At 36.4% G+C, this 9421-nt stretch overlaps 1 long non-coding RNA gene across 1 annotated transcript in view; it reads right to left on the reverse strand.

Annotated features, from left to right (window-relative positions):
* The window catches only part of LOC138403084 (uncharacterized), a 356408-nt gene that overhangs the window by 11352 nt on the left and 335635 nt on the right, over positions 1 to 9421 (reverse strand). The gene's annotated exons all lie outside the window — the stretch shown is intronic.

Below are 9421 nucleotides of genomic sequence, written 5' to 3' on the forward strand. Positions count from 1 at the left end.
TTTTTTGCCGATAACTCTTAAACTATTTTTTGCAGTTTTTAGATATAGGACGTCATGCAGTAAGTATAAACAAAATTCAAAACTAGTCAAAGTTAGAACACCCTATATAGAGGGCGCTCTGGCTGCAATGCCCGTGGTTTGTTTACGAGTTTTCTTTATCAGTCATGCTAGGGTTGAGCTGATATCAATTAGAATTAATGATGAACAACAACATATTAAGGTTAGGTCAACTCGCTAATGGTTTGTAAATAGGGGTTTTCAATATTTAAACTTTTTTATTGCACGTTTGCATTAACAGTTTAAAAACAATATTCTTTACTATTTTTTATAATTATTATACCTAATACTATAGTTGACCCCGGCTTCGCACGGCGGGGCTTCCCTAGTTCGTTGTTAAAATATAATTATGACTGTGTTATAAGTATTACAATACATAATATACATTTTGGTCATGACATGTTCTGAATTAAGAATGAAACTCTTATTGAATTGCAATGAATTTGGGTATCCAATTTTTATACTGAAATCGAAGTTCGAACCTGTTACCACTAGGGAAGGGATGAAAATATAAGTAAATGTGTTTATATATTGTGTATCTTTTTACCAAGCTATTATCATGACCTTGCTAGGAAGAACATTTCAATCCAATCCAGCCTGTATGCGTCCACTGCTGGACACAGGGCTCTTCAAGAGCGCGCCACCAAACACTGTCCTCCGCCGTCCTCATCCACCAGCCCCCGCCACCTTCTTTAGCTCATTGGTCCAGCGGGCTGGAGGTTGTCCTACGATCTACATAATACACGAAATAACAATAAGAAAAATAATTCGAATTATTTTATTAAAATTAAGCTCCCCGTCTTACAGTTCTATAAGTTCTTAAGTATGGGTTGCCTGGAAGAGATCACTTTAGTGATAAGGTCGCCCTTTGTTTTTTGTATCCTGTATTCTTACTCTCTGTAAATCTATTAACAATAAAGTTGTTTAAATAAAATAAAAATAAAATTAAGCACGACAGTTATAATTATCACAATAATAAAATCTCAATAACTGTTGTGTTAGGCTGAATTTAAGGTTACCCTTGTTGCGACAGAGCATTTTAGCCAATATTAATGTAGATACCTTAAGGTAGTCAAGAATAAATAGCAATCTTCTAGGCTGCATCATCACTTGCTAGCAGGTATGACTGCAGCCAAGCGCTAGTCTGTATAGTAAAAAAAAGTTACGCACGAATATCATCCAATCAGTGATGATTGCAATCGTCACACTGTATCTACCTATGTAGCTGTTACTGGAACCAATAGGTAAAAAGCCTAAAGGCAAGATCAAAATGGCAGTTTTTAGATACTTTTTAATTTTTTTATCACGTAGTGTATCACGTGCAACTATTTTTAAATATATTCAGAAGGTAATCAAGTAAACAACGTGACTAAACAATGACCTCAGACCTTTTATATTTAGTTGATAATTAGTCTGCTGGTACGAGAGAAACCGCGTTCAGTGGCGGACTAAGGTGAGGAGGCCATGAAGTGAGGCGGTCCGCTTCCTCCGCCTCTTTGGGACCGCCAAACGTTGAGAAATCCTAAGCTGTCATTGTGGTATTGCGTTTTAACAAGTCGATATGTAAGCGAAAAACCTAGATCTCAAATACAATAATTTAAGCGTTGTATAGAATCAGGCGTTACTTTGCGGATATCAATGAACCAAAAGCTGAAACGTACGTCGAGTGTGTTTTGGGATTTGTGTGGTGCTGCGTGGTGGTGTTGCGTACTTATTGCTTGTATTGGTGGCTGGTTTTTTCTGCATGTTTAGCAGTGGGAGGGCGGGCGGTGCAAGTCGCATGCTGCATGTTGCACCATACAGATTTGATCTGTTTCAACGGATTATAGCAAATTAAGCGTTTGGTGCATTGTAAATGATTTAAGCTTCCAGAGTTGTAAGTTCTAACAAAATCCAAAATCAGGTCGAAATCTTTTCAGTAAGAGCCAGTTCGTAGTTGGAACTTGAAGGCCTCTAACGATTGTTATTATATACATATAATGCCTCGCTTCGCTAACATTTATATCCGCTTATGTCCGAACATGTTGGCCTTCAGAATTACACGGTGTACGCAGGTAAAGCTTACCTTGTAAAGAGCGTAGGTACCTACTGCCAAGCATTTATTTACACGTACAGTAGCAAGGAGCAAAGTGCAGCAAATATGCTGAGAGCGGCACTGCAGTGCGTCGGCAATGTTTGCGGTTCGCATCGATGATTTCTACGCGATCATTCGCAAGCGTGTCCAGTCCAGAATGCGCAGGCTAGTGAGTAGTATACCAGCACTCTCCTCAGCACGTTGGCTAAGCAGGCTGTACCTACAGCCTTCTCTGGAGGTATTGGTCGACGACGGTCGAGGCACATGTCGACGCTAGCAAGCTCCAGCGGGCGCGCAAAGCAGTGCAGCGCAAAGCAAAATTCAATAGACATCCGAGTGCTGATTGCCTGTTCGCTTTCATCGTAAGTAAGCTCAGTTTCTGCACAAGAAATAAATTCGCACGCTTATCTAATAGTCAGTGTCTAGTTGCAGGTGTTTTGCTTGCTTTTACTATGCGCACCTGTTTGCACCCAAACAAAAAAATACTATAATAGAAACCGGAGGCCTTATTAAGCGATACTGCCCTGGACCCCCAACGATCCAGTCCACCGCTGACCGCGTTCCCCTACTGCCCCGAGATAACACTACTGTTACTATGTGAACGCAACTTACACAAAAAATAATAAAATAGGCATACGCAACGTGGCACAATAATGCCAGGGACAAATCTAGAGGGATATCACGAGCGGAAAAATACACTTGGAATTCTGCTCGGACTGTTTTATGGAAATATCATATGTGGGAAGTGGTCGAGAATGCCATAATGTTTGGGCGGAGAAGACGCCGTTAAAATAGAGCTTGATTGTGGGATCATTACAATTTAGTAGTCAGATAGTAGTGCTAGGTTCTAGGCCTGCTAGGTTTGACAGCTATGTGATGACAAAATATTATAAAGGGTTGTCAGAAGGTATGAAATGTACGAAATTCGTATTTTATATTATGCTCGAATCTTCGTATCTTCTATCTTATTTGGTATCCTTGTCAAAGAGACTTTAATTAGGACTGTTTTGTCATTTGTGCCATTTTTTTACACCTCAAAAATCCACAAGGTAAATTCAACTTGGTATGAGTTTAAAATTCAACAATTAACTGATTTTTTATTAAGTATCTTTTTTAAGTTTTTTGTACCTTTTTAGGGTCTCATTCGTAAGATTCGGCACGTAGGTAAGTAGTTCTCATCAGAGCAATGCTGTAAAGTATAAATTATAATATGCATCTACCTACTGCAAATGTAAGTCTCTACCATCAAGTCGATTTGCACATCAAAAAACTAAGTTTCTTGATTGCATTGTGACATTTCTGGTACTTACAAAATTTTGATAGGAATTATTTTAATCGCAACTTTCACCATAGATTTTCTGGCCTTCGCAATCGCAGGACTCACTTCTAGATCTTCTATTGCACTCTTGCTAAGTAGACTTTTAACTCTGAAAAACTTCAATTAAGTAATTAATATAGAAACACCTTTTATCCTGCATAATAAATTAATTTTATCAATTAGGTAAGTATTTATTTATTTATAGGCATATGCCGCATGCCTGTTGCCATGCTGTTAGAAAAATCTGTTATCTTATTGACAGTGTTTTGTAAATGTTTATCGATAAAAACATACTTTAGGTAGGTAATTCCGTGTTGGACCCTGTACAGAAAACTTATTTTTAGAACAGTGCGTTTCTATCAGTTTCATTCATAAAATATCACTTAAACAGACCAAACATTTATTGTGCTCTTAATGGAAATAAGTATAGCAATTTAGAGAAATGAATTACAAATATTTTGTAGGTTTTATTACTTATATGTTTTCCAATATTGTGTTTGATATTAAAAATGATTTTGTTTTTAGCTAAAAGTACAACACAAAATTTTGTTGAAGTACTGTTTAAAATATGGAACTCAATGAATATGCTGTTAAAGATCCAAAGGAAGACTCAAAGGAAACAGAGCAAGATAAGGATTTTAATATAAAAATTATTTTGTTTTAGGTGTACATAATACTTTTGTTGCATAGAAATTCAACGATTGTGCATGCCACGGAAAATACGGAAACTTTCAAAATGAGCGATAGAGTTTTCACATGTAGCAAATGGCTATCTTCAGTTATAGAAAACTTCTGCAACAACGTTTATAAAATTGTGAAAAGAGACACTTCAGCCATGCTAGGTATGACTAAACATATTTTACTTAATCATTATATTATGTGCTGAGGTGTAACGTATAAATTTCGAATCCGTTCTCGCTGATGAATAAGACAGAAGGTACAAAACTACGAGTAGAAGTGACGGGACAACTACTTATCCACGAAAATGACCCAAATCCTGAAATTTTCATCGCAATAAGGTCTTGGACTGTAGTAATAAAATGAAGTGATTTTTAGTATAGTGGTAGTTTATGGGGCTAGATTTCATTATTAAAGAGAATAATTGAAAGAAAATCATGATTTTTATTTATTTTTACCATGAACGTCACGCTGTAACGGAAGGTGGTCACAATCCGTAAACGACAATTTTTTTTAGACGTAGAAAGTAAGACATTTTTGTATCCGGTTTGTACCCTATGACATGCTCACTTTGTGAGCAAACCCCCCCTAGTATATAAATTAGATTAAAAAAAACATGAAAATAGAGTAATTTCTGCGGGAAAATATTTTTTATGTCATTAAATTGAAAAATATTTGTCGTTTACGTCATGTCACGTTATTAATCGCTTTCCGTAGAGCGTGACGTCAATAATTAATTATTTTAAAAATGAATAAAAATCATGATTTTTTAAAATTATTCTATTTAATAATGAATTCTAGTCCCACAAACTACCGCTATACAAAAAGTCACGTCATTTTATTACTACAGTCCAAGACCCTATTACTAATTAAATTCATCCTACTGTTTACTCCGGAAATTGAAACAGTTCTTACGGGATTTTTAAGAACCTAAATGCACGCGGACTAAGTTGCGGGCATCAGCTAGTAGCACAGTATATATAGGTACCAATACTAACCTACTAGTAGGAAGGTAGGTACCTAAGAGGTAGATATATAAAAATTTAAATATGTTACATAGTTCCATAAGTTTCAGATATCATGGGAAGGTTTTATATTTTTCTGTACAGGCTTTAATTAACTTATCATCAAGTACCTATCTATCTTATCTCAACTTGCTTATCATAAAGTACTCAGATAAACTATTAATAGAGATAACATGTTTTTCAGATAAGCTGTCACCAAAGGATTTAATGAGAAAACAAAGACATATCGCTAAGGAGAGATGGCGACGAGTCAGACGACAAGTTGCGGCCGAGTGTTGCGAGAGGCCTTGCACTGTTGGAACCATTATCATGTACTGCCCCGATGATGCGAAACTGTTAAGGGAAAATCCTGATATATTTAATTAAGATCTAGGAATGACCTACCTATTTGTATAGCTGATATTATGTGCACACGCACAACGATTAAGATGTGAGGTGCGAGAAAATCTGTCCTTATGCGAACAAAGGGCCGTGTCGTGAATCGTAACGCGACAGAAGGTGATCATTCAGAGATGTACTTACAGTACGCTGCAGAAAGTAATGTACATCTTTAGAATGACATTTCGGCTTTGTAGAGCGTTGTCTCTATATTCCTGAAAGGCCGGTAACGCATCAGCAGTTCCTCTGGTGCTGTGGCGGGGTTCATGGGCGGAGGTAATCACTTAACATCAGGTGACCCGCCTGCTCGTTTGCTCGCTCTCTCTATTTAAAAACGTTTTATCTCAGTTTAGGCCATAGTTTGCCACGCTGGCCCAGTGCGGATTGGCAGACTAACTGATTTTAAGGTTCTGGGTTCTATATTCTGTGGTTCTAGCCCTTTTGAACCTCCACCCTTGATATTCAATCCTATATCACAAAAACAAAGTCATTTAAAAAAATCAGATACAAGTTAGCCCTTGACTGCAATCTCACCTGGTGGTTAGTGATGATGCAATCTAAGATGGATGGAAGTTTAATATTATAGTGTATAGACAAAGAACTCGAATTAATCATCTGATTTTATGTTTTGGCATAATAAATTCTGCAATCCAGTCAAGTTTGTCCCATTATTGAACTTTTTTAATCTACTATTAGTTGCAGGAGTTTAACTATTTCCTATCTAGTTAGGCAAAGCTTGGATAGGTGTCGCAAATGATTTAACTAGACCTATGATTTTATGAACCCTCATCAATCTTTTGCGGTCAGCCAATAAGAGCACAACAATTAATTAAGTGTCTGTAGAGTCGCTTAATCGTTACTTAAGTTTAGTTAAAACAAGACAGAGCTATTTCTCTCACATATAAATCTGTCTCGTTTCAATTCAATCTTAAGTAACGATTAGCGACTCTGAGTGCGGCTGTAAGTCTGTATTCATTGTTATTGTTTATTTATTTACTTTATATTATTATGTAAAAACTCATTCAGTCAATAAGATGTTTATAAAATAGTAAGTAGGTACGGTACACCTACTTGCAAAAATTTAATTATTTGAATAAAATCTTTCTAAATGTGGAAAGCGTGTATTTTTACACCTGGTTCTTACACAAGATTTATCTATCTATACATATATGTAATTACTAGCTGATCCCCGCGGCTTCGCCCGCGTAGATTTAGGTTTTTAAAGATCCCGTATAGCCTATGTCACTCAGGAATAATGTAGCTTTCTACTGGTGAAAGAATTTTTAAAATCGGTTCAGTAGTTCTAAAGATTACCCCCTACAAACAAACTTAACGACATTACCTCTTTATATAATACAACGGGCCGTGCAGCAGAAATCGTAATATTTTAATTTCGCCATAACTTCAAAACCAAACGTCCAATTTTAATCATTCAAAGACCAAATATTATCTCCATAAACTGTTCTTAGTGATGAAATCATTTATTTTGATAAGGATTAATAGCATGAGTAAAATAAACGCGTTTAAATGTAGTCCAAAAAAAATTCAAGATTTTTAAATAAAAAAATGGTTCCTGTGCCTCACTCGACATAGATGGGTATAGTGTGTCGCGGACTTTTTTGTAGATATTTATAAGATCTACAATTAATTAGAACATTTTATGGTTCTATCTTTTATAGTTTAGGCAGCGTACGCAAAATAAGTAACTTTTCTGGTTGATTTTTTACACCTTGTGTCAGAAAAACCCAAATATCTTACGGAACCCTATTTTATTCCAAAATAAAATATAGCCTATGTTACTCGTGGATAATGTAGCTTTCGAATGGTGAAAGAATTTTTAAAATCGGTCCAGTAGTTTTTGAGCCTATTCAGTACAAACAAACAAACAAACAAACAAACAAACAAACAAACAAAGTTTTCCTCTTTATAATATTAGTGTAGATAAAATATAGCCTATGTTACTCGTGGATAATGTAGCTTTCGAATGGTGAAAGAATTTTTAAAATCGGTCCAGTAGTTTTTGAGCCTATTCAGTACAAACAAACAAACAAACAAACAAACAAACAAACAAACAAAGTTTTCCTCTTTATAATATTAGTGTAGATAATAAAACTGTAACTGGATGATTTCTGTATCATCAATACTTATAATAAAACTGTAACAGGTCAAATTCTGTACATTGAAGATATGAAAATTTTTTTTCGAGGGCACACTATAATCGATACTGAACCCAAAACTGTAATTTTTTTCATTTTTGTCTGTCTGTCTGTCTGTCTATCTGTCTGTCTGTCTATCTGTCTGTCTGTCTGTATCACGGCCGCGCATCACGCTGAAACTACTGAATGGATTCCAATGAAACTTGGTACGATTTGAGGTCATACTATGAGGAAGAATATAGGATACTTTTTATCCCGAAATTCAGCATGGTTCCCGTAGGAGAGTGGATGAAAGTTAAAATGTATACTGAGTTGTAATTCATTAACGCGTAGTCCGATTTCATTCATTCTTTTTTTGTTAGAAAGGGGATATTTTAAAGATTGTTCCGTAAATATTTCAAGGTCATCGGTTTTGAACCGACTGTCAAAAAGGAGGTGGTTCTTTTTTCTACATCGATTTTTTCGAGGTTTCTGGACCGATTTGCAATTTTTTTTTAAAATCAACAAAGAAAGTTTTCGTGGTGGTCACATAAAAATTCTGGATTCAACTCCTTAGTCCTGATGCTGCAGGGTTACTGCCCGCCCGAGTTATCAAGATTCAGGAAGTGTTCATAGTGAATTCAGTTGGTACCAAGCAACGACTTTATTCTCAGACTTCAAGTCCCAACTCCTCAACCCTGATGATGTAGGGTACAGCACTCCTAAACTATAATGTTTCAGTAACTGCGGATGATGCAAAATTAATATAGGTACCAAGCATAGGCTACATCATTGAACTTCGGATCCTAACTCCTCAATCATGATGCTGCAAAGTACTAAAGTCCTAAATCGTGGGGATTTTAGAATTTCTGATAGTGAATTGATATTTTAGGTATCAAGCAACGGCTTCACGATGACACTCCCAGTCCGAAATACTCCACCCGAGCGAAGCCGGGGCGGGTCAGCTAGTATTAAATATATTTTGAAAATCTTAATCGGAGGAAACATTATTATTATCGAATGTAGAGATAGTCTGCAAGCTGGAGATGGACATAGACTACTTTTGGTCCTGGAAAATCAAAGAGTTCCCACGGGATTTATAAAAACCTAAATCCACGCGGAAGTCGCAGGTATCATCTGGTTTCTATATTAATTATATTTTCTGATTCATACCTTACTATGGTGTGCCTTGGTTGGCGACGACGACGAAGAATTTTAAATTCACTGGAGAGTCCTCGTCCTTGCAATATAACTCTGCCGCAATTGCTTTATTAGGTAGGTACAGCAGGCCTAGACAGTAACGTAGGTACTGATATATGAGACGGTGTGTGTTAAGGGCTGCTGGTGACGCTCACAATAAAGGGTCAGTCTGCCAAGATGTAGGTATATCAATTATTAGCGACTCGGCCCGGCTTCGCACTGGTAGCTCTATTACAATTTCCGTATGGATCTCTATTTTTTTTAAAACAAAATATTGCCTAGTACTCCTATTAATATGGATGTTATGTAGGAATAGTGTAGCTTTCTACTGGTGAAAGAATTTTCAAAATAGGTTCAGTACTTCCAGAAATTACTTCTTACAAACAAACTTATTACTAATTCCTAAAAGGCCGGCAACGCATCGGCGGTTCCTCTGGCGCTGCAAATGTTCATGGGCGGCGGTAATCACTTAACATCTGGTGACCCGCCTGCTTGTTTGCTCGCTATATCTATTTTAAAAAAAAAACTTACAAACTTTACCTCTTTATAATATTAA

The sequence above is a fragment of the Maniola hyperantus genome, chromosome 12 (assembly GCF_902806685.2).
Source record: "Maniola hyperantus chromosome 12, iAphHyp1.2, whole genome shotgun sequence".
Taxonomy (NCBI): domain Eukaryota; kingdom Metazoa; phylum Arthropoda; class Insecta; order Lepidoptera; family Nymphalidae; genus Maniola; species Maniola hyperantus.